We start from the raw sequence: 26479 nt of genomic DNA, 5'->3' as shown, positions 1-26479 counted from the left end.
ACACACACACACACACACACACACACACACACACACACACACACACACACACACACACCCCTTCCAGTAGGGTTTATAATGTGAATGTGTTTTACTAAAAAACTCCCACCAAGGATTTCAAATCTCTTTGGGAAAAAACCTTTAGAGAAATCTATGCTTGCTGACAGAGGACAGTAAGGTATTTCTATGTCCTCCTGCCTAGTTCCATCCCTTCTTCCCAACAGTTACCACTTGGTGTAATTCTTGCACTAATGACCAGGGTAAGATTACATACTCTTCAGCTTGGCACTTCCAATTCCTGCCTTCTCTCCTGCTTCTCTTTTCCCACAATGTGTTAGAAGACGATCCTGGGGACCATAAAGTTGCTAGAGAAAGTTTTATCTGGAGTTAACACCATTTCTTAACTATTTTCTGGTTCTGGATTGATTCTCTAGGATTACAAGATTCAACAGGAAGGCAACACTGCTACCACAGTCGAATCACTATGCTCAGAGGGATCCACTGGTCATCAGCCACCAGTGTATGCTCTGCAGAAGAGAAGCATGACCTCCACGTCAAGTCATGATTTACAGGCCCTCCTATGCTGGGCACAGACCATAAACTGAGAAAGTCATAGTCAAGACTCTCACCAAAGGGTGAACATGTGAACTGCTGCTGAGTGTGGGACAGGGGACACATTTAAAGACAGCAAATGGATAAACTATAATCAACTTCCAGGTTGATGCAGTTTCTATCACCCCTTCATAGTTTCCCTAGGGCTGTCAGGTTCACAGCAGCTGTAAAGACCTGGGTATACTTTAGAGAGGTCAAGGCTGAAGGGAGGACTCCATCCTGCCTGCTGTGAAGGTGGTGTGTGCTTTAATGTAATCTCTTCTTTAGACTCTCCAATTCCGCCATCCTACATGTAGCCTTGCCTCTGGCTCCCTTTCCACAATGACTATCCCCAAACTGTCTTCTCTGCGGTAAATCTTCCGGTGGCTGGTTGAAAAAGATTCAGTGGTACAGACTGATTTCTCACCAGTGAGGGCATGAGGGATTACCAGAGGCACCCTGGTTAACGAGATTGGGTGCAGAATCTCTCACGAGACCAGCCCTCTATGCCAGGGCTTTGCACCTTTCGCCCATGACATATGGGTTTCATTATAGAAAGATTTTCCAGATTATAACTTTGAGGCAACTGCCTGATAAAATTCTGCTTGGCTTTAATATAGGGAACAATGTAAAGATTAAGTAACTTTTAATGAAATGGAAGAAACTCATAGCATTTGGTTTGCAGTTCCAATGCAAACCACTTTAAATATTTATATTGTGCCTCAATATAATTAAATCAATATAAATAAAAACATTAGCGAGGCGGATGGTTCTCTCATATCCTGAAAAGCAACAACAGGCTGTTTAGGAGACTCTGAGTGGCCAGGAAACAAAGGAGACAGCATAACGCTGTGAAAAGAGCAGGGCATGCATGTATTTATTTATTTATTTATTTATTCATTCATTCATTCATTCATTCATTTATTTTGGCTGCGCTGTGCAGCTTGCAGGACCCTAGTTCCCTGACCAGGGATTGAACCCGGCCCCCCAGCAATGGAAGCGTGGAGTCCTAACCACTGTAACACCAAGGAATTCCCAAGAGCAGGGCTTTTAGCATTGGACAGGCTTGGATTCAAACCCCAGCTCCTACACTGAGCCTGAACCACTGCGGGCAAGTCACCCAAGTCATCTCTCTGTGTTTCAGTCACCTCATCTGTTCAAGATGGGATTAATACAAGGGTCACACAGGCATTCTGTAAATGCTAGCTACTGTATGACTCTTTCTTTCATGTCAAACAAGAAGTTTATTTAAGCAACAAGATACTTGATGGGAAAATTATCTAGGATTCATTTCGTTTAGAGTAATTTATCCCTGCTTCAAGACAGATTGCCTTACACGTAACAGCTATGTACAAAAAAGTTATAAAACTGCCCTGGGTTTTACAGTGATAAAGTGAAAAACATTAAAATTCTCCAATGGAACAAGGTATGCAAGGATTTTTGTTTGTTTGATTTCTGTTAAACAGTGAGAGCAAAATAACTTACTTGAATATGAAAGACAAGGACTGGATGAGCACGCCACTAATGGAGAGAGGGGGGACTATTACAGAACCAGAATTCTGCCCCAGTTGTTGTCAAGCAAAACATAACACTGGTCATTTAGCTTAAAAAAAAAAAGCCAATATGCTGTGTACACCAGTTACTTCAACTACAATAAAGATGTGAGGAAGGGGTATATGAAAGAATAGAGAAGTCCATACTGTAGTAGTCAGGATGTGGGAGACCCAAACTGCAGTCTTCTAACTGCGAAGGTCTTCTTGGTCTGTGGGAACTGAGATCTGGAGTAAAGAGCAAGTTCCCTTCATAGCAGACACCTCCTGTCTGCTGCTGGAACACACTGACGGCATCTTGGCTACTATAGTATGGATTTCTCTGTTCTTCCATGTACCATTTCCTCACTCCTTTACTGTACTTAAAGTAACTGGTGAGGTACACGAGCATATTCCCTTTATTTTTTTTAAGCTAAATGACCAATGCTATGTTTTGATCGACAACAACTGGGGTAGAATGCTGGTTCCGTGACAGCGCCCCCTCCTCCATTAGTGGCATGCTCATTCAGCCCTTCTCTTTCATAATCCAGTAAGTTATTTTGCTCTCACAGTGTGTCTGTTTCATGAATTGGCTGCCTATTAAACTGGAATCTGACCTACCTCATTGACAAACCCTGTCATTCACAGTAAGCCTTCATTAGTGTACTGAGTGGCGTATGCTTAATCTTAATCTGTGCGCCACAGAACGGTCCAGCCCCGCCACCTTCAAATTAATATGATCATTGTTCTTAGCCTTGGCTCCTTCCTTGGGTTTTCCATCGGTCATGGGAAACAACAGAGTCTCCGCAGCTGCCATTTCACAAAAGAGAAAAGGTACCAGGTCAGTACCGAATGCGCACACAAGCAGCACCAGGAGTGGCAAAAAGAGGATGAACTATTTATTTTTTAAAGGCTCTCAAATGTAAAACAAAGGGAAACATGCCTGACTTGCATCTGTGTAACACGTATACTCTGGAGGTTCAAACCTGGGTGCTAGTTAGAGGCAGCGACCTTCCTTAACTACACCAGCAGCTTCTTCTAGCAAAAAGGAGCACATAAAACCCTAGTTCGTTTGGTTTAAATCAATGTGCTAAAAGGTTATCTATTTAACTAGATTTATAGAAGGTGTTTTGTAGAAATGATGCCATTTGTTATGATTACACTTTTGACTTTTTTTTAACAATTATTTTTTAGTTGAAGGCATTCTAATTCCGCTGAGGGACCTCCTAGTCATGAGTGTGTGCTATGCAGAAGAGAAGCATGAAGGGGATGGATGAATAGTTAAGTTAGTCACATACAGAGCCTACCTACTATGTACTAGGTATTAGGGAAAATTCAAATAAATGAGAAGTGGCCTTTGAGATGGAGCTATCTAGCTGTTCACAGATACCTTAGTACATCAGAGGAGAACAAAGGAAACCAATGTGATTTACAGTGCTGATTTCTCTCTCACAGGAATGAGAAAGTCTTCCTGTCACTCCGGCATAGGGCCGGCGTACAGCAGAGCAGTTCCAGGCAGGCCCCCAGACTGAGATTCTTCACCATGCTCCAGTTCAGACCTCCACAAAAACCTATCACTAAGTGATCAATAATTCAAGTCAAGGACTAAGCACTTTATAATGCCTCTGATATGAGAGTGGCTGGGGCCACTGTCAAGAGCAGAAGGTGCTATGAACTGAGCATGGTGTTCCTGGATGAGAAGGAACTCTCTTGGGACCTCATTTGAATACTTGGTGGCCCTCAGAAAATGGTGTAATTGTAATATGGTCTACTGACCATTCTCAGTCAACTCTCGTGGGAGAGTCCACTCAACATAAGAGTTTATGGTAGAGGGACTTCCCTGGTGGTGCAGTGATTGAGAAACCGCCTGCCAATGCAGGGGACACAGGTTTGAGCCGTGGTCCAAGAAGATCCCACGTGCTGCAGAGCAACTAAGCCCATGCACCACAACTACTGAGCCTGCACTCTAGAGCCCGCGAGCCACAACTACTGAGCCCGTGTGCCACAACTACTGAGCCCGTGTGCCACAACTACTGAAGCCCAAGCGCCTAGAGCCCGTGCACCGCAATGAAGACCCAACGCAGCCAAAAATAAATAAATTAAAAAAAAAAGATTTTATGGTAGAAATCTCACTTTTCTCTAAAATATATAAAATCAGCATTTGAAGGCAGACAGAACAGCCTTAGGCTTTTGCCCAAAATTCTTTGAGAATGAAATAATATCTAAGAAAAAAACAGTCTGGATGCTACATCCATGACCAAACTATCATTGACTATGAAAATCTTCATCCTAAGAATTCTCAGAAAATCCTTTTCGGGGCACACTTCCCAGTTTCTCTTTCTATTCAGTGTCTTGTCTCTCTAACATGACTTTTTCTTCTAAAAGAGTGGGGTGGCTAAGAACTATGTTCTCTCCCGTGAATTCAGGAAAAGATAATTTTATATCAAACATTTTTTTTCAATTCATAGCAAGGGCCACTTCCAGAGAATGTTTTATCCAAGAAGTAATATAAAAAAGAAAAGCCAGGACTCAATGTACAGTTAAATGCATTTGGACAGTTCCAATATGGAAAATAATTTTAATGGCTTTTCACAACAGGGGGAAAAAAGGACAGAAACATCCAGCCAACAGATTTATTCTCAGAATATAAACCATCAAGCAGGAACATAAAATACGGGAAGTGTCATCCATGATGCCTGAAGGCTGAAAGGAGTAGAAGAATCTTAATTGTCAGGTATTTGAAAAATGCTGTATTCAGGTGAAAGCCTATGTTTCTCCATCAACTCTCCTTGCTCTGCCCTCTTTCAAGAGCAAAACAAGACTAGATTTCAAATATTCAATCCTTTTTATCATCCTTCTCCCTACTAAAAAACAAACCAAAACAATAACAACAAACCCCAAAGATTTGTGTTCAAGAAATGAGACCTAAAAACTTCTTATTTGTATTTTGTTTCCTCTTCAGAGGGCCTCACAGGCCTATTTCACTTGGTTCCACTTCCAAGGGTAAACTCAGTTGAACGAACAGCAATGAGATCAAAGCAATGGATTAGTACACTCGGGGCAAACTTTTACTAAATACTCATAAATTTTTGCAGAACATTCATTCACACTTCAGGGCCTTCACGTAGTAATACATCGTGGTGAAACACTTATTGTGACCAAAGGCTAGTAGCTTCACACAGTCTTAATTTCCTCATTCATAAAGTGAGTACAGCAATAATAATCTATCATGTAAGGTTAAGAAAGAACTAGTCAAACTGATTTCATCAGGACACAAAATATTTTGCCCCAAGTTAGAGTAATTTATTCACAGGCAATATCCCACTCCCAGGAAAATCAGACCAAGATCACAGTATAGATGAATTTCAAAGGACTTGGATATTAAGAAAATCCTCCTGCTTGGAACATCCCCACCTCAAGGTGCTGGCAGCAGCAAACGTCTACAGAGGATGGAGGCCCCAGCCTTCTTGACCCACAGGGCAGGGAAAGAGTTACATCTTCACACTGTGAAGCCAATAAAAACCTCTCTTGATTATAATTTAGATAAGAACCACTGGATTGAATAATAATGTCTGAAACTCCCCTGGCTGTTTCACCTTGAGACGTCCATCACTGGGTTAAACATGATGCTAATTGCATTTGGATTGATTAATTTCTCTCACTCCTGTCTATTCGAATAACGCTTAACAAAATAATCATAGCACCCAGAGCCAAATCTTTTCCGTCAAAGGAATGAAGCCATCAGAACAGGCAGAGATGAAAGAAATGAAGATGACCCGTAATTACAGCTACGGTGATATCATTACCATATTATACGAAATGAGTGTGGGGGGGAGGGGGAGGAGAGGGAGGAGGGGCTGAGATTATTTATTTTTTTTAATGAAACGCTACGATCTAAGAATACAGATTTGATATCAAGTGGAACACAGAGAAATATAGAACTTTAAAAAAATACAAATCTTGCTCATGAAATTGCAAAATCCGACAAACACTGAGGCCCAAGATACATCAAATGTCTTGGGCTGTGAGCAGGTATTATTCATGCCACTATTTTTTCACCACAATATCACTTTGCTTATGACTTACATGGAGATAGAAGATGCTGTCTTGATACCACAAGCATTCCTATAGTTACTAGAGAATTTTTCTTTAAGCCAGGAAATAAGATCATTTTATTGTAATGTTGTTAGAGGTGGCCTTGTTTGTAAAATTAGAATCTGACTTTTAACTGCAGGTAGTTCCAGTTTAAGACACCAAAGAAAATGTCTATGAATCTTCACGCATGGTTCATCAGACAGTAGTATGGACTTAACTCACCAGAAAGGAAGAATATATTTCCCTACTTTCTTGTTGTTTGATATGACCTTTTAATATATATGATATAGAAAAACCTATGATCGCATAGGATTTGAACTTTGGTCTGAATCTATCACTTATTAGATGGTGATCTCCAGTAAATTATGTAGGCTCTTTGTGCCTCAGTTCCTTCATCTGTAAAATGGGGGATTAGTACCTACCTGAGTGGGTTGTATGAGACTTAAGACAATACATTTAAGTCCTCAGTAAGTGCTGGCACAAGAAGAAATTTCCCCCTAAGATTAATTTCATGGCTATTTACAGAACCTTGAACATGTTTTTGTTTTTGTTTTGGTCAGTCTGCGAGGCATGCAGGATCTTAGTTCCCTGACAAGGGACCTAACCCGCACCCCCTGCAGTGGAAGCACCACGTCTTAACCACTGGCCCGCCAGGGAAGTCCCTTGAATGTTTTGGTTATTTCATTTAATGAAGTTATTTCAAATAGACACTGTAAAGTACCTTGAATGTAGATTTTAACAAATATTTGTGAAATAAATAAATAGGATACTTAGAAGGTGCATTATTCTAATAGGCTAGAAATATCTGGGGGATATTGTTGCTACAGTATTTTATTTTTAAAATTTTATTTATTTTTTAACATCTTTATTGGAGTATAATTGCTTTACAATGGTGTGTTAGTTTCTGCTTTATAACAAAGTGAATCAGCTATACATATACATATATCGCCATATCTCTTCCCTCTTGCGTCTCCCTCCCACCCTCCCTATCCCACCCCTCTAGGTGGTCACAAAGCACCGAGCTGATCTCCCTGTGCTATGCGGCTGCTTTCCACTAGCTATCGGTTTTACATTTGGTAGTGTATATATGTCCATGCTGCTCTCTCACTTTGTCCCAGCTTACCCTTCCCCCACCCGTGTCCTCAAGTCCATTCTCTAGTAGGTCTGCGTCTTTATTCCTGTCCTGCCCCTAGGTTCTTGCTACGGTATTTTAAACAGAGAACCATCACTAAGTTGAAAACAATAAAAACAGATACTGAAATTGTTTTACTTAGCTTGGACAAGAAGACATGTTTTTCTATTTTGTTATATAACAAATACTCCCAAAGAAAACAAGCATATGTATTCTGAATTTGTAATCATTCAATAGTAAATGTGAACAGTGCTTTAAAAGAAAAAAAACAAAACACTGTATTTCTGCCAGGTTAAAACAAGAGTCTAAACCATTTACTATGTTAACTTGGTATTCTCTGCTTTCTTTCTGGTTAAGAGAGGCAATGTATACAGTAAAAAGGATTTCTCTTATCTGGCTTTGGAATTAGATGGGTCTAGCCTTGATTCAAATCCCAGCCCCCCTCCCCCCCCATTTACAGGTGTAAGACCTTAAGCAAATTATTTTTATGAGCATCAGTTTTCTCATTCATAAAATGTAATTATAAAATAGACTTTGCAGTCTTGTGAGATAAAATGAGGTATGAAAATCCTTTATATTGCCTGGCGTATAGTAGGAAAGTCTATAAATGGCAGCGTTAATCATTTTTTTAATCTGTCAAATCTCAGTTCAAACATCACCTTTTCAAAGAGGCCTTCTGTGGCCACCCTATCCAAAGTGAGTCCTCTTGGTTACTTTCTTTCATATCAACACATTTACTTCCTTCACAGCACTTACCAAAATCTGAAATTAACTTTATTTCTCTTCATGCTCCTTGAAGTTCTACAGAGCCTCCTGCTCTATCCCCAGCAACTAGAACAATACCAGGCACATGGGAGGTGGTCAACTATATATCTATTGAAATAATTTATTCATATATGAGGAAAGAGGAAATCTGCTTCCTTTTCAATTCTTAATTCAATACTGTGCATAAGAAATTTTTGTCCTAGTAAAATTACCTATGTTTTTGACCCAGCAATTTTACTTCTAGGTAGCTACCCAAAGATACACCAGCAAAAATATTAAATAGGGTATTCATATTCTTATTCATTTCAGCACTATCTGTAATAACTGAAGATTGGAAACAACTCAAATTTAGGGAAGGGACTCCATACTACAGAGTACTGTGCAACTGTATGAAGGAATGAAGAAGAGACCTATATATTGCTATGGAGCCATCTCCAGAACATACTGCTGAGCGGAAAAAAAGCAAGGTGCAGAACACTATGTATAGTATATTACCTTATGTGGAAAATTAGGACATGGAGAAATACATAGGTATATTTACTTATATTTTCAAAAGAAATAATGGAAGGATAAAGTTTAGTATTTGTTTTTACTAATAAAGATGGTTACCTAGAAGAGGAAAAAGAGAGGGGGTAGGATAGAGGTGGAAGGTAGACACTTTGGATGCACCTTATTTTATACGTTTTACTTTGGGACACCATATAAATATTTTATACATTAAAAAATTCATTAAATAGAAAAATGGCAATCTCTAAAAGTGGAAATAAACTGAAAATAACTTGAATCTCTAAAATTTGGCAATAACCACACAGTACAAAAGTTTAAATAATTCTAAAGGACATATTCTGACTATATATCCCTACAAGTACATAGCCTAAAGATATAAATGAGGCACAGAGAAATCTTAAATTGCATTCAGCATTCTTGTTGTTATATGTAGTTAGTTCTTTTGATGCTAGTCTCATTGTGGGTTAAAACATAAATAATTATGTTAGTTATTAGAAGTCAAGATTTCCAGAGTAAAAGACATACTATTATAAAATCAAATACATTGTATATGAGAAAAGAATCTAAAAAAGAATGAATATATGTATATGTATAACTGAATAACTTTGCCGTGCTCCTGAAACTAACATAACGTTGTAAGTCAACTAAACTCCAATAAAATTAAAAATTAAAAAAAAACCGAATACATTAAGTTAAAACCCTTAAACATCTTTTTTTTTTTTTGCGGTACGCGGGCCTCTCACTGCTGCGGCCTCTCCCGTTGCGGAGCACAGGCTCCAGACGCGCAGGCTCAGCGGCCATGGCTCACGGGCCCAGCCGCTCTGCGCCGGCATGTGGGATCCTCCCAGACCGGGGCACGAACCCGCGTCCCCTGCATCGGCAGGCGGACTCTCAACCACTGTGCCACCGGGGAAGCCCCCCCGCTTAAACATCTTTAATTTCAACTGGGCATATTGGTAGGAACACAATTTCTTTTTCTCTTAAAAAACAAAACAACAACAACTCATTTACCAACCCTGTCCATGGAAAAAGCCCAGAAGCAATGACAGTCCAGTACCAATTAATACTCTTAGTACTTAGATTTCTACTAAAACTAAGATTTCTACTCCCAGGGTTCCTTGGAGAAATGGATAAGATTCTAAGTCTGAAGTAAATGAACAAGGAATATCTTGACACGCTGAAAGGAAGGAAGTTACCAAAGATTACTAGGGTCATGTCAAATGACACAGAAGTCAGCATAAAGGTGTGTCCACTAACTAAAGATGGGACAGTTTTGAGTGTCAAAAACAATAATGATTATAGTGCTTAGAAATACATTAAATAGTATTTTAATGTATTATATTTAATATAATATTAATATAATGTATTATATTAATATAATGTATATTAATTACATCAAATTAATATTATATCATAATACATTATATTAAATATATTGTATTATATTAAATTATAATACACTAGTATACTGTATTATATTTAATATATTATATTTTACTATAATATTTCTTAAAAGCCCTCAGTCACTTCAACTCATTTCATGTTCTGAAAATTGGTAAGTAAAAGGGGGAGAAAATCAAGCATTTTTTCTGGCTTTCCTCTTTGGACCACATTTCAGGGAAACCAAATAGTTGCTGATTTATTAGAATAGTAATCATCATCATTATTATTATTATGGAAAGAATGAGACTGATACCACCCAAACCCACTGATCTTCGCTGAAACTGGGACAAATGAAGGTCCTGTGTTTCATACGCAACAATAGCAAGTACACTTATGAAGCATTCTTGCCAAAAAGACTGACTCCGAACCCACTTTATTCTCTAACTCTACTAGATTACAGGAAATTTGGGGGAAAAGAGGACCATGTGGAATGCTACCACCATGAGAAAAATCATCCAAATTTAAAATGTGGGAGATCCTCCTGGACAAACAACCCAGTTTCTTCAGCAATTAAATAGCATGGGGCGGGGGGGATAACCTAGAAGAAGAGTGTGCTTATAGAGAAGATTAAGTGACTGAAGACTGATGTCAATCAAATGCAATGTGTAGACCTTGTCCAGATGTTGACTCATACAAACCAACTGTGAAAAACACAATTTTTAACCAAACTGGACATGGACTATAAGACGTTACTAAGGAATTATTATTTTATGTTGTTTGGTGTAATAATTGTGTGTTTTTTAAAGGCCTTCTTGGTTAGAGATACATACTAAATTATTTATGAATGACATGGTACTAGGATTTGCTTTAAAATACTCCAGCCAACAACACAACCACAACAAAAAGTGTGATATAAGGGGGCAGAGATACAACAAGAATGGCAGAAAGTTGACAATTATTGAAGCTGGGGATGGGTAGGTGCAGTTCATTATAGCATTCTTTCTAGTTAGTATATGCTTGGAAAATCTCCATAGTAAACAGAAAACTTCACCAAATGCTTCTCTGGAAATACAGCTTTTTCTCATTATCACTACATATCATAATACAATGAAGAGCAGGCCAGGGAACAGAGATGGGGATAATTAATTCTGCAGAGGACTTGGAAATGGATGGACAGAAAAAGCTGTAGAAAGGGGGTGACTTTTCATGTCATGAATGTTTATTTCCATTGTTAAATTCTTTGGATGAGGAACAAATTACACATGACCAAACAATCAAAAGCAGATTACATATTTTTTAAACTCTACCAAATCTAACTCAGGTTAAGCCTAATAATAATAAGCTGCTGCCTTCCAACCTTTCTTATTTAAGAAATCATACAGACAAATCTAAGAGCACAATTTTCAATTTATTCATAAAATAGCTAGGAGGGAAGCTCTCTGGTTCAACATTTTGCTTCTAAAAAATTCTTTGGGAGGTGGAGAGAATGAGTCTTTGGTCACTCATTTATTTATTTATGTAAATTTATTTATTTATTTATTTATTTATTCTTGGCTGCATTGGGTCTTCGTTGCTGCGCGCAGGCTTTCTCTAGTTGCAGTGAGCGGGGGCTGCTCTTTGTTGCGGTGCGTGGGCTTCTCATTGCGGTGGCTTCTCTTGTTGCAGAGCATGGGCTCTAGGTGCGTGGGCTTCAGTAGTTGTGGCTCGTGAGTTCTAGAGCACAGGCTCAGTAGTTGTGGCGCATGGGCTTAGCTGTTCCACAGCATGTGGGATCTTCCTGGACCAGGGCTCAAACTCATGTCCCCTGCATTGGCAGGCAGATTCTTAACCACTGTGCCACCAGGCAAGTCCAAGTTACTCATTTATTGAATCTTCTCATAAAAAGCTTTAGGGTTGCTACAGCAGAAATTAACACATTGTAAATCAACTATACTTCAATAAAATTTTAAAAAAGAAAGCTTTAGGGTTGGTAGCAAGCCTAACTTTAAGGCTGAGGCCAGTCCAATAGCTAAAAGGAATAGCCTAATCTAAACAAAGTTACAAAAGGAATAGCTTAATCTAAACGTTCACTAGTCCAGTTAACTTTCAGCTAGTTTTTCCTCATACTATCAACAACTGTGAATATAAATGACCTCAATAATCCTACTTCACTTTGATCACTCTTTTACTTCACAGATGACGATTTATCCAATTTTAACACAAATTACTTGTTCTACCCGATAATTTGATTTTTAATTGTTGGCATTGTGGTTTCACATATGTATGGTTCATGTTTTCAACTTGACCAGACAATAAGTTCATCAATGGTAGACACTTTTAAAGATATTTTCCCTAAACAGACTTGGAAAAAATACCCAATATATAGTATTTATCCAGTAAGGCTTAATTTAAAAATCCTCTTTTTCCTCTAAAATAATGTAGTAGTACAAATGTACAACAATTACTGTCTTCACTTGATTATGAATTTCTTTTAAAACCACATCACATCAAGGTAAGAACTTGATCGTATGACGTGTCTACTTAGGAAGTCATATTGAGATAGGCTGGGACCTGGGACCTTTTACCGGAGTGCTTGCACCTGGACTAACATCTCTTTGAGTGACAGAATACAAAGAAACTATAAGGGACTAAAAACAACTGCACACGTGCACAGTTGGGGCAATTATGATCAACAGGATTCAAAAAGGCCACAAACCAACTGCCATTTCTGAGGTGCTGAGAGCAAAAGCAGGGCACTGTGCAGGATCCCTGTACATAGCACCACTAAAGAGGTGGGCAGATCACCTAAGCTACATCTCCTGCCCAACCCATGGACCCACCCCTGTTGTTACCCCTTTTAAGGACCCAAGCAGCTCCTCTCAGAGAAAGAGCAAGAGTACCTGTCTCTTGTTTTCACTCCCTTGTACTGCAGCACGAGCCCCAATAAAGCCTTGACTGGAATTCTCATCTGGCCTCTTATCAATTTCTATTGAATAAAGAGTCCAAGGGCCCAGGTCCATAACAATATGGTAGTGGTTATTTTCCTTGTGAGTAGAAATTACAGCTAGTTAACCTTTTTTTCAAAATATCCAGTTTTGATGTTTCTGAAAAACCTTATTTACAACATTTGTGAATTATTAACATAAAAGAATTAGAACACAAAAATATCCACAGCCAGAAAATTATATTATACTGTGTATAATAGTCTGCTTCATTGAAACTCCAGAGTTTAACCTATACATAGTTAACATAATAATAGGCATGTACTGAATGAAAAAAACACTCTTTCATTGATAGTACAGGTCATAATTTAGGATCTTAAAAACAACTTATGTGTGATCAATACGGCAAAATATAATAGAAGGGGAAATATGGTTAGATACTATATAAACATTTACTATAATGCTTAATAATTAAAGTTAAAATATCTTTTTCATTAATTTTATTTGCATTCAAACCAAAAAAGAAGTGAAAGTGAAAAGAAGCATTTTATAGATGCTAGACCGCTGGCCTCAAAATCAAAGGTCAGAGTTCTAAACTAGTTTCATCAGCTAGTCAACAAGTTCTAACTGCTCGCCCATTACATACTCTTATGCTTGCAGATAATGAGACACCAAGAGAGATCAACCAATCTTCCTTAGAAAAACCCTCCCCTCTTTTGGGCACTAAAGTTTGCTCATCAACAGCTTAATTGTGCTCTGTGTAGATACTTGTAGAGAGCTTTGCAATTATGGAGTACTTTTTTCCCCCAAGACCTTAAAAAGAAAGTTAGGTGGGGAAATCAGGAACAGATCCTATTTCAATATAGTAGAGGTTTTCAGGTAGGTTAGTTAGCATTTATTACCTGTATCAGTGGTTCTCAAGGAGTGGTCCCTAGACCAACCACATTAGCGTCACTTTGGGAACACGTTAGACATACACATTGTCAGGTCTCCATCTCAAATCTACTGAATCAGAAACTCCAGAGGCAGTTCTAATTCATTACTACAAGAATTACTAATAAAATTTTAATTTTATTAAAATTATGATCATAAAGCATATTTCTTACCATAAAGTTAAAAGTAGAAGAGAGGGGCTTCCCTGGTGGCGCAGTGGTTAAGAATCTGCCTGCCAATGCGGGTTTGAGCCCTGGTCTGGGAAGTTCCCACATGCCGTAGAGCAACTAAGCCTGTGCGCCACAACTACTGAGCCTGCGCTCTAGAGCCCACAAGCCACAGCTACTGAGCCCGTGTGCCACAACTACTGAAGCCCGTGCACCTAGAGCCCATGCTCCACAACAAGAGAAGCCACTGCAATGAGAAGCCCACACACTGCAATGAAGAGTAACCCCCGCTCGCCGCAACTAGAGAAAGCCTGCGCGCAGCAACAAAAAAGAATTAATTAATTAAAAATCATATTAAAAGTAGGAGAGACTATCTGCTCTATGAGCAACAAAGGGAGAAATTAAAATTCAGCCAAGGATTAGAATTTTTACCGAAACTTCAGCTCTATCTCCAGTGCCATGCATTATGCTTAATGTTAAGGTTATAATATAATCCTTAACCCTCCTTGAGAATCTGTCAGAAGACAGACTGGAAAATAAATAATTATCAAGTCATGTCATCCAAGCTATAAGAGGAGATATAACACATTATGAAGACAGACATGGGGATAATTAATTCTGCAGAAGGTTTGGGTTGGATGGACAGGAAAAGCTTTAGAAAAGGAGTGATATTTGAACTGACCCCTTAGGAATATACTATCTAGGAACACCCCTGCAAGCTAAGGACTGCTCCTTTTGAAATGCTTTCCGCTAGGCCACTGGTGTAAAATGCAAGTGAACATTATGAAATAGATCTTAAAATAAGCTTTAAGTACCCTCTTAATTCCCAGCATCATTTGGGATTTCTTGTGGATACCAAAGTAGTATAAGAAATGGCCCTGCTTTAAGAAGTTAAATCACAAATAACAAATTTGATCTATCCAAAATTTGGCAGAAACTAAACCAATTATACCTATTCACCATATCTGGTTAAGCAAAAAGCTGTGACAGTCAACAACCAAACAACAGTTAAGTCAAGTGACTTGCTCCTAAGTCGTTTCTTTTTGTAGATTGACGTTTTTGCAAGATATTTTTAAAAAATGGAGACAGCTACCATGCTTTTATTTTAAAGGCTTTATTTAAATGCTTTTATTCTTATTCAGAAGAAATAATTTATAAAGTCCAGGGTGGAGAATAATATCCTAATGAGTTAAAAATCCTGTGCTTGTAAGATCAACCTGAAATAATTCCATCTAAAAACCACATTTTATTTTAGTTTATAAATTTATAAATTTATTTATTTTTGGCTGCATTGGGTCTTCATTGCTGCACGAGGGCTTTCTCTAGTTGCAGCGAGTGGGGGTACTCTTCGTTGTGGTGCACGGGCTTCTCGCTACAGCGGCTTCGCTTGTTGTGGAGCACGGGCTCTAGACACACGGGCTTCAGTAGTTGTGGCTCTTGGGCTCTAGAGTGCAGGCTCAGTAGTTGTGGTGCAAGGGTTTAGTTGCTCCGCGGCATGTGGGACCAGGGCTCGAACCCGTGTCCCCTGCATTGGCAGGCGGATTCTTAACCACTGCGCCACCAGGGAAGTCCCTAAAAACCACATTTTAAATCATTTTTTCCCTCTCTATTTATGTTGATTCTAATAAACTAGCATTCCTGTAACCAAACATACCTAACACTCATTTTTTTGGTAGGTAGAGAGACTATAAAGGCTAGTTTTCATAATTTGCTAAAAAGTTTATTTTAAAGACTATTTATTAAGTCCCTGGTACTCTCTAGTTCTGATTTGATTTAGGGGTACTATTTCTAATAAATCCAGAGTTGAGTCAAAGGCCAGAAGACAATGTGAATAAAACACTTAAATAGTCCTACCATTAATCACATTCTTTGAACTGCTTTCTTAATGATTACCCAAGTGCAGCTTGAGTTACTGGGTACATTCACTTCATCTGTATAATCAGTGATGTGTCTTTGAGGCTAAACGTCAATACAGAAATGAATTTCTATGTGCCAGAAACATTCTGTTCTTTCAAAGTTTCACTCTATGCAAAAACAAAACAAGAATATATGACCGAGATTAAAAATAACAACAAAACAGAGGTTATGACCTATTGTTGCCATTTAGCCATGACAGTCAGCCAACTGTAACTGGATTCACAATAAGCCATTCTTCTCCATTCTAGCTCAAGATATGAAATATCAAACTCTAGAGTCCTTTAAATGGAATCCAGTACTGACAGTGATGAAAGCAAAAAGGTTTATGTTTTTGCTTACCCAGTCAGTTTCTGAGTGACTCAAAATGACAAATGAGAGACCAATAAATGGTTGTTACCTGCAAGTTTAGCAAAATGTATTTAGACCACTGGGTGATATATATTGTACTCATACTAAGTTAAAGCTATATCCAGGGTATTCCAACGCAAAACTTATAATACACAAACACACCCCCACATCAAAAGAACGTTTAAAATGACGATGACACAAAAACTTGCACACAAATGTTCATAGTAGCATTTTCATAACAGCCAAAAAGTGGAAATTCCCAAATGTCCATCAACTGATGAACAACGTGGTATGTTCATAGAATGGAATATTATTTGGCAATAAAAAGGAATGAAATCCAGAGACAACAAGTAGGTTAGTGATTACTTAGGGCTGACTGGGGGGTGGGAAATGGAGTCAGGGGAATGGGAGTGGCTGCTAATGGGTATGGGGTTTCTTTTTGGGGTGATGGAAATATTCCAAAATTAGATTGTCATGGTTGGTTGCACACTTCCGTGAATATACTAAAAACGCACTGTACACTTTAAATGGATGAATTTTATAGTATGTGTAAAATATCTCACTAATGCTCTTTTTATAAAAATGGGTGATGTGTAGAGCTGTGCAAAAATTAAATGCAGAAGAATAAAAACTCCCTTGGACTCAAGTGAAACCCCTGATAAAGAGGCTTCGCACAGGGAAGATACAAGCTAACAGAACCTGGGTTTCTCCACTGAAGACATAAGCATCCAGTTCTTACCTCTACCCTGAGGCACAAAGAAAAATAGCCCTTTCCTCCTGGACTTGTTCTTGCTAAAGAACTAACTGAAAGTCTAACTAATCAACGTTCTTGATAAAACTGAGTGTTGGGACATTACTGCCAATATACTTCAAGAGAAAATATACTTCATAAATTCAATTGTTTAAATTCAGATTAAAGGACTTCCCTGGTGGCGCAGTGGTTGGGAATCTGCCTGCCAACGCAGGGGACATGGGTTCAAGCCCTGGTCCGGGAAGATCCCACATGCCAAGGAGCAACTAAACCTGTGCTCCACAACTACTGAGCCTGCACTCTAGAGCCCACAAGCCACAACTACTGAGCCCATGTGCCACAGCTACTGAAGCCTGCATGCCTAGAGACCATGCTCCGCAGCAAAGAGAAGCCGCCACAATGAGAAGCCTGCGCACCGCAACAAAGAGTAGCTCCTGCTCGTCACAACTAGAGAAAAGGCTGCGTGCAGCAACGAAGACCCAGCGCAGCCAAAAATAAATAAAATTAAAAAATAAATTCAGATTAATATCAGAATTTGTATTTATGTACTTTTTGAAAGCAAAGATACTATATATATATATATATATATATATTTATTTATTTATTTATTTATTTATTATTTTTTTTTTTTTGCGGTAGGCGGGCCTCTCACTGTTGTGGCCTCTCCCGTTGCGGAGCACAGGCTCTGGACATGCAGGCTCAGCGGCCATGGCTCACGGGCCCAGCCGCTCCGTGGCATGTGGGATCCTCCCGGACCAGGGCACGAACCCGTGTCCCCTGCATCGGCAGGCGGACTCTCAACCACTGTGCCACCAGGGAAGCCCTAAGATACTATATTTTGAATTAAAATAAGTATAGTACTTGGATTACTTAGACACTATGAATAATTATTTGAAAAATGTTCCTTTTGTTTAATGGCTAAATATTCATCCCAGGAAGTCAGAATGCAATTAAATTTAATATAAGTAGATTAGATTAATGCATTAAATGCAAAAGCATTTAACAAAGCTATATATTTAAACATATCAAAATCCATGAAATTAAAGATTAAGATTTCTATGAAAACTAAGTAATCCTCAGTATATGTAAATAATTGGGTAAATGTAATAACTGAATTATCAATCCTAACTCAGATCACAAGCAATAAAGTTAATTTTATTTACACAAAAGCATTTAATTGTAGGCTTTCCATGTGCTCATTATTGTGCTATTCTCTGAAGATAAGAATAATACTGATGGTTCCGTTTTTTTTTAAATTGGTTCATTCAATATGTACTTATTGAACACAACTTCATATAGGATTAGTAATGCTCACTTTTTTGTATTCACATTTTGAAGAGATTAAAAGATTGAGAAAATCAGTACACAAGTTATTTGTATAGTATAATTTCTCACAGGGGCCATAAAATTGTCACACTAGTTACTTGGTTGCCGTTCAGTCCTGTGTGGCTTTTTGAGTAGGATCATTTTCTGATCTGAACACATTCTTACATTCTTAATATATCGGTGAAGCAGAGTTCTCACTTGTTCTAATTAGCGCCATCCTTGGTGCTGACTTGACATTACGCTTCTTACCTCTTACTCAAAACAACTTGTACTCTGCTCCACACATTATATAAAACCTGCTCAGTCCTAAATTCCACCTAACTGGCATCACTGTAATGTTAACACATTTATTACACATTGTTCAAAATTTAGAGCTCACCCAGGGAAGAGTCTGTGCTGCTGAATGGCTAAGAACCACAATGGCTAACATTCCTGAATGGTGATTATATGTTGGGTACTATTGAAAGCACTTAACACATTATTATTTAAAATCATCACAGTATCTTATAAATAGGTGCTGTTTATCACTCCCATTTTACAAATGAGGCACAGAGAGGTTATATAATTTGCTCAAGTTTAAACAGCTAATCAGTGGTTGAGACAGGATTAGAATCCAAGTGGCCTTAACTCCAGAGCCTGCTACAGTTATTTCCCGATGGTCCCTGACCTAAGAGAGTTCACAGACTATAAATATATACATCATTAATAATATAAATTGATATTGGCTGTAATAGAGGGATGAACAGGAGCACAGAAAAAGAGCTAAGAAAGTAGACAAAGTGCTCCAGGGAGAGGAAACAGCAATCTGTATTTCAAACATTCCAGGCATAAACTTCCCAAGAAATGTGATTTAAGTTTGTTTTAAGAATTAAAATGAAAGACACATGAGATACTCGGTCTAAATCCACTTTCCAAATTCCAGGTCTATGTCAATACAGACTACTCACATAATGACTGTTCATTACTTTTTAGAAAACTTTTAAAAAAAGTTTCTTGTATAATGGCTTTTTTCCTTCTAATTCATGACATTTACTTAGGTTTTCTTTAATGTCTGTCAATAAAGTTTGCAATTTTCTCCATAAAGGTCTTACAAAATTTTTGAGAGATTAAACCCTTAAGTATCATTGGGAAGGTTATCTTTTTTAAAAAAACATGTTATATTCTAATTGTTTCTGGTGTATAAAATACAACAGACTTTTGTTTTTATATAATGGTTTTATAAAAAGTGCTATTTCAACATTGGTGCATTCTGTTCAACACTGTCATTCTCCAGAGAACATCACATGGACCAAATGTGTATTGTCTGCCATGTTTGAATGAACCCCAAACATTTGCTTTGTGAATGTATGCCAACCAAGAGGGATGAAGGGATAACATTTCATCTATTATTCTTTAAAATTTCCATGTGATTGAAAGTGCTCTCATGTTTATGCTATGACTTTATTTTTAACTGCAGTTTGAGTGCAAGATAATTTAAGCCCCCTAAAGCTTGAAAAATTAGTGAAGTAAAAAAAAAGTGCAGCAAGATGCTCCTTCCAAAAACCAACTCTCTCACATCCACCTCCACAACTACCACCCTCTCAAATCTTTTCTTCCTTTGATAAACACAATAAAGCTTCATTACATTATGTCTGTTATACAGTCTGTATTTATTTACTTCTAAATTCTTACTACTTAAGCTTGTTTTCACTGTTCAGTTGATATATTTTTCTACCTATGAAATTTGTTTGGGTATCTGTTGGGATGGAATGCATCATAGTTTTTCCTACTAAAAGTAATAAAAATCTTTTTCATTTAATGGCAGAATTTTTCAGAAACACAATAGGTAGGAAGAAATGGGTATTCAAGTACTGGTCCTATGAAACATGTCTCTTCAGGAAATGTGTTGCCTCCCCTACAAATCCAAAATCCTCCTCCTAAAATCCAAACCAATCCTCAACTAATTCGTTCTTTGAAAAGCAGCTTTCTTGATGTATAATTTACATACAATAAATTGTACCTATTTTCAATCACAGTTTAATGAGTTTTCACAGACACTTAAAATTGTGTAACTGCCATCATCATCAAGATATAGAATATTTCTATCAACCCCAACTGTTCCCTTGTGCCATTCTGTAATGAATCCCAATATCACCCTAGTCCTAGGTAATCACTGATTTACTTTGTCACTATAGATTGGATTTGCCTTTTCTAGAATTTCATATGAATAAAATCATATACTAGGTACTCTTCAGCATAACATTTTTTTATACCCATCCATATTGCTACCTGTATCAGTAGTTTGTTACTTTTTAGTATTGAGTAGTATTCCATCACATGGGTATACCACAAATTGTTTGTTTATCCATTCACTGGCCAATAGATGTTTGGGATGTTTCCAACTTAATGGGTATTATGAATAAAACTGTCATGAACATTTGGTACAGTCTTTGTGCAGATATATGTTTTTATTTATTTTGAGTGAAAAATCAGGAGTGGAATTGGTAGGTTATATGGTAAACATATGTCGAGCATTGTAATTGCCAAACTTTTCCTAAGTGGCTGTCCCACCAGCAATGTATAAGTTCCCATTGTTCCACACCCTCCCTAGCACTTGCTATAGGTCTGTCTTTGATTCTAGTTATTCCAGGACTTCCCTGGTGGCAGAGTGGTTAAGAATCCGCCTGCCAATGCAGGGGACACAGGTTCAAGCCCTGGTCTGGGAAGATCCCACACGCCACGGAGCAACTAAGTCCATGTGCCACAACTACTGAGCCTGCTCTCTAGAGCCTGTGAGCCACAACTACTGAGCCCGCATGCCACAACTACTGAAGCCCGTGTGCCTAGAGCCCATGCGCCTAGAGCCCGTGCTCTGCAACAAAGAGAAGTCACCGCAATGAGAAGCTTGCACACCGCAATGAAGAGTAGCCTCTGCTCTCCGCAACTAAAGAAAGCCCACGCGCAGCAACGAAGACCCAACGCAGCCATAAGTAAGTAATTAAGTAACTAAATAAAATAAAACGTTAAAAAAAAACCCTCACAGCGAGTGGTGCTCTAACTCATGCTTGGATGAAGCTTATTTAACACGTGTATTTTCTCCGTAAGGCACATCATAGCCTTCTTGGACTTAGGAACACTAGACAGTACTTCAGCATTATGCTTAGGGCCATTCTAAATCGCAAAATCAACAAAAATAATAAAAATGCAAAATACTGGCACTAAATAGGCCATGGAAAGGAAGGCACAGCACCATTTTGTTTGACACCAGCTGGGGACACATGTTGGGCAACTCAAATTTTTGCCACCTGGTGCATATCCACAAATGACCATAAAAGTACTACAAATATTGGTTTGGGGGTTATAAATTTTAGTAAGTAGGTGAATCTGCAAATATAGAATCTGTGAATGAGGATCAACTGCATATATATTGCAAATATTTTTTCACAGTCTGTGATTTGTGTTTTCATTTTCCTAACGTCTTCTGAAGAGCAAAGGTTTTCTATTTTGATAAAGTACAATTTATCACGTTTTTGTTTTATGGCATATTCTCCTGTGTTATCTAAGAAGTCTTTGATTATCCTAAGGATGCAAAGATTTTCTCTTATGTTTTCTACTAGAAGTTTTAGGGTTTCAGCTTTTACATTTACACCCATGATCTATTTTCAGTTCATTTTTTTTAATGATGTGAGGTAAGGGTCAAGGTCCATTTCTTCCCACATAGATATTCAGTTGTTCCAGCACAATTTGTTGAAAAGACTATCCTTGTACTGTTTTGGCACTTTTATCAAAAACCAATTGACTACATATATATGGGTGTATTTCTAGACTCTTTATCCTGTTTTATTCATCTCTATGCCTGTCTTTATGTCAAAGCCAAACTATCTTGATGACTGTAGTTTTACAGTAAGACTTGAAAGCAGGTTGTGTAAATCCTCCAACATTGTGGGGGGTTTTTGTTTTGTTTTGGTTTGGTTTTAATTTTTTGGCCACACCGTGCAGCATGTGGGATCTTAGTTCCCCAACCAGGGATCGAACCCATGCCCCATGCATTGGAAGCATGGAGTCTTAACCACATGGACCACCAGGGAAGCCCCCAACATTGTGTTTTTTGTTTTCAAAATTGTTTTGGTTATTAGGTCCTTTGCATTTCCATATAAACTTTAGAATCATTCAGCTTTCAATTTCTCAAGAAGGCCTGGTAGGATTTTGATTGGAATTGCATTGACTATACACAGATAAATCTAGAGAGAACTAACATGATAACAACATTCAGCCTCTGATCCATAAACATGGTATATACCTCCATTTACTTAGATCCTTAATTTCTCTCAGCAATGCTTTGTAGGTTTCAGTATACATGTCTTACACACATTGGCTAAATTTATTCCTTAGAATTTCATGTTGTATTTGTTTTAAAAAACTCATGTACCAATTGTTCATTGCTGGTATATAGAAATAAAATTTGATATTTGTACTTTGTGTCCGGAAATCTTGCTTTAATTCACTTATTACTTGTTTTAGTAGCTTTTTGGTAGATTCCTTAGATTTCTACGTAAACAATCATGTCATCTGTGAATAAAGACAGTTTTGCTTTTCCCTTTTCAATATGTATGCCTTAATTTCTTTGTCTTTCCTTATTTTACTAGTTACTCGATCATGATGTATTATTATTATTTTGTATATTGCTGGAATGGACTTGTTAATATTTTGTTAAGGATTTTTGCATCTATATTCATGAGGTAATATCTGTAGTTTGATTTTCTAATCTTTGTCTGATTTTGCTGTTAAGATACTGCTGGCCTCCCTCCTCTATTTTCTACTAACTCTTCATTAAATGTTTAATATAATTTTGTATCTATATGAGATGATGGATGTTCACCAAACTTGTACTCAATCACTTCATGATGTACGTAAGTCAAATCAGTATGTTGTACACCTTAAACTTATATAGTGCTGTATGTCAATTATATGTCAATAAAACTGGAAGGAAAAAAATGTTTAATAGAATTTATCAGTGAAGCCATCTGGGCTGAAGTTTTGTTTGTGAGAAGGTTTTAAATTACAAATGTAATTTCTTTGTTAGATGTAGAGCTATTCAAGTTTTTCATATCTTCTTGAGTCAATTTTGAAAATTTGCATCTTTCAAGGAATTTGTCCATTCCGTCCAATCTATCAAATTTATTGGAATAAAGTTACCTTATTATCCTTCCACTGTCTGTAGGATATAAAATGATAACCCCTCCTTTCATTTCTGATATTGGTAATTTGTGCCTTCTTTCTTCTTTTACTTGATCAATCTAGATAGTTATCCACTTTATCTTTTCAAAGAATGAATTTTTTTGATTCATTAATTCTGCTCCTATCTTTTGATGCATTGACCCTTTTATCATTATGAAAAGCTACTCTTTCTCCCTGGTAATATTGCCAGTTCTGAATTCTACTTTGATATTGATATAGTCACTCCAGCTTACTTTTTACTAATGTTTGCATGGAACACCTTTTTCTATCCTTTTATTTTCAGTGTATCCATGTCTTTATATTTAAGTTTGTATTTAGCATATAATTGAGTCTTATTTTTTATCCAATATGATAATCCCTGTCTTTTAACTGATGTGTTTAGACCATTTATATCTTTTCCCCATCTTTATTGAGATATTATTGACATATACGTAAGTTTAAGGTATGCAATGTGATAATTAGATACATGTATATATTGCAAAATGATTATCACAGTAAGGCTAGTTAACACCTCTATCTCCTCACATAATTGCGATTTTGTGTGTGTGTGTGGTGATAACATTTAAGATCTACTCTTTTAAGTATATTCGATCATTTATAAATATTGAATAATTGATATGATTTCATCATCTTGCCAGTTATTCTATTTGTCCCATATGTTGTTTTTTCCTTTTTTCCCAGCCTCTTTTTGGATCAACAAAGTATTTTTTAGTATTCCATTATAGTTTTACTACTGGTTTATTAGCTATGCCTTGAAAGTCCTTAAACACTTCTTGTAATGTATGTTTCCTGGAGACAGATTATCTTGGTTTTTGTTTGTCTAGAAAATGTTTTATCTTGCCTTTATTCTGAAAGAATATGTTTGCAGGACAGAGAATTCTAGGTTGACAGATTTTTTTCCTTTCAGTATTTTAAACATTTCATTCCATTACCACTGGTTTGCATATTTTCTGATGAGAAGTCTGCTTTCATTCTTTGTTCCTTTATATGTCCTTTTTTTTTTTTTGCGGTACACGGGCCTCTCACTGCCGCGGCCTCTCCCATTGCGGAGCACAGGCTCCAGACGCGCAGGCTCAGCGGCCATGGCTCACGGGCCCAGCCGCTCCGCGGCACGTGGGATCCTCCCAGACCGGGGCACGAAGCCGTGTCCCCCATCGGCAGGTGGACCCTCAACCACGGCGCCACCAGGGAAGCCCTATATGTCTTTTTTTTTCCTGCCTGCTTTTAAGAGTTTTCTCTTTATCACTCAACAATTTATGATATGTCTTGGTACAGTTTTCTTCATGTTTGGGTTTCACTGACCTTCTTTGTATCATATTTGGAAAAATTTTGGCCATTTCTTTTCTTTTTTTTTTTTTTTTTTGCAGTAGGTGGGCCTCTCTCACTGTTGTGGCCTCTCCCGTTGTGGAGCACAGGCTCCGGACGCGCAGGCTCAGCGGCCATGGCTCACGGACCTAGCCACTCTGCGGCATGTGGGATCTTCCTAGACCGGGGCAAGAACCCGTGTCACCTGCATCGGCAGGCAGACTCTCAACCACTGCGCCACCAGGGAAGCCCTGGCCATTTATTTTCTTAAATACTTTTTCTGGCCTCCACCTGACTTTTCTTGGGACTCCAATTACCCATATGTTAGACTGCTTGATGTTGTTCCACTGAGGTTATGTAATTTTGTTTCAATATTTTTCTCTTGGTGCTTCATTTTAGGTAGCTTATATCCATTTCTATAGTTTCTATTGCTATTCATGATGAGCAGAATTGCTCCAGTAATTCATCTTATTTATTTTATTTTTATTTTTTTAGATTTTATTTATTTATTGGCTGCATTGAGTCTTTGTTGCTGCGCATGCACTTTCTCTAGTTGAGGCGAGCGGGGGCTACTCTTCGTTGCGGTGCAAGGGCTTCTCATTGCGGTGGCTCCTCTTGTTGCGGAGCACAGGCTCTAGGCGCACAGGCTTCAGTAGTTGTGGCACGTGGGCTTCAGTAGTTGTGGCTCGCAGGCTCTGAAGCGCAGGCTCAGTAGTCATGGCCCACGGGCTGAGCAGCTCCGCGGCATGTGGGATCTTCCCGGACCAGAGCTCAAACCCATGTCCCCTGCATTGGCAGGCGGATTCCCAACCACTGCACCACCAGGGAAGTACTAATTCATTTTTAAGTGAGTGAAATTCATCTGATTTTATGTATATCATACAGATTTTAATAACAAGCATAAGTCCAGAATGATTATTATCTCTCCTATGCTTTGTAGCAAGATGACTGGGTTTTCAGAAAAGGAAAAGGACTGAAGATTACTCAACCTTAGGAGAGGAAGGAAGAGAAGGGGAGCTTATGGTATATACTATTAATTATTCCATTTTTATAATCAAGTCTTATGTTATGTGAAAAAAAACCCAAAAAACCTCACCACTCTGTAACTTTTCAATCTGTTCTGTTTTTAAGCAGAAAGAAAATGGAACATTTAAGCTCCAAAGCAACTTCTAAGATGTTAAATAGGATACTGTGGAGTTTATCTTACCAAGAATTACTTTTATTTTCTTTTCTTTGAGGTTGGTAATTAAGCAAAATGAGCACTATAAATTCTGGCAGGTAATCAAATTAATACTTCATATTCACCATGGATATACACAAAAAGAAAAGAAATGCTCATCAGTAATTATGCTTGAGAATCTGTAGAAGATATAAAAATTCTAAAAATGTGAAAAAGGCTGATCTTAGTGGAAGTTAGATGAAAATTAAATTTTCTGAGCATTGTTAATTGGCAGTATTACCTAGCTTTTCAGAAGAGGGCAGCAAGAAGCTTTCTAGTGTAATGAAAGTCCTATTTGAAAGGTATGATGGAATTTCAAGCTATTTTATATATATATATATATATATATATATATATATATATATATATATAT

At 37.8% G+C, this 26479-nt stretch overlaps 1 protein-coding gene and 1 pseudogene across 1 annotated transcript in view; both read right to left on the bottom strand.

Annotated features, from left to right (window-relative positions):
• Nucleotides 1-26479, bottom strand: part of LIN52 (lin-52 DREAM MuvB core complex component) — a 119726-nt gene that overhangs the window by 5253 nt on the left and 87994 nt on the right. The window lies entirely within an intron of this gene.
• LOC114905073 lies at nucleotides 466-2907 on the bottom strand (annotated as a pseudogene).

Source organism: Monodon monoceros, unplaced genomic scaffold (assembly GCF_005190385.1).
Source record: "Monodon monoceros isolate NGI ecotype Baffin Bay Population unplaced genomic scaffold, NGI_Narwhal_1 Super_Scaffold_21, whole genome shotgun sequence".
NCBI lineage: Eukaryota > Metazoa > Chordata > Mammalia > Artiodactyla > Monodontidae > Monodon > Monodon monoceros.
Note: the sequence above shows the minus strand (reverse complement) of the source record. Positions and strands in the feature narration are given on the sequence as shown.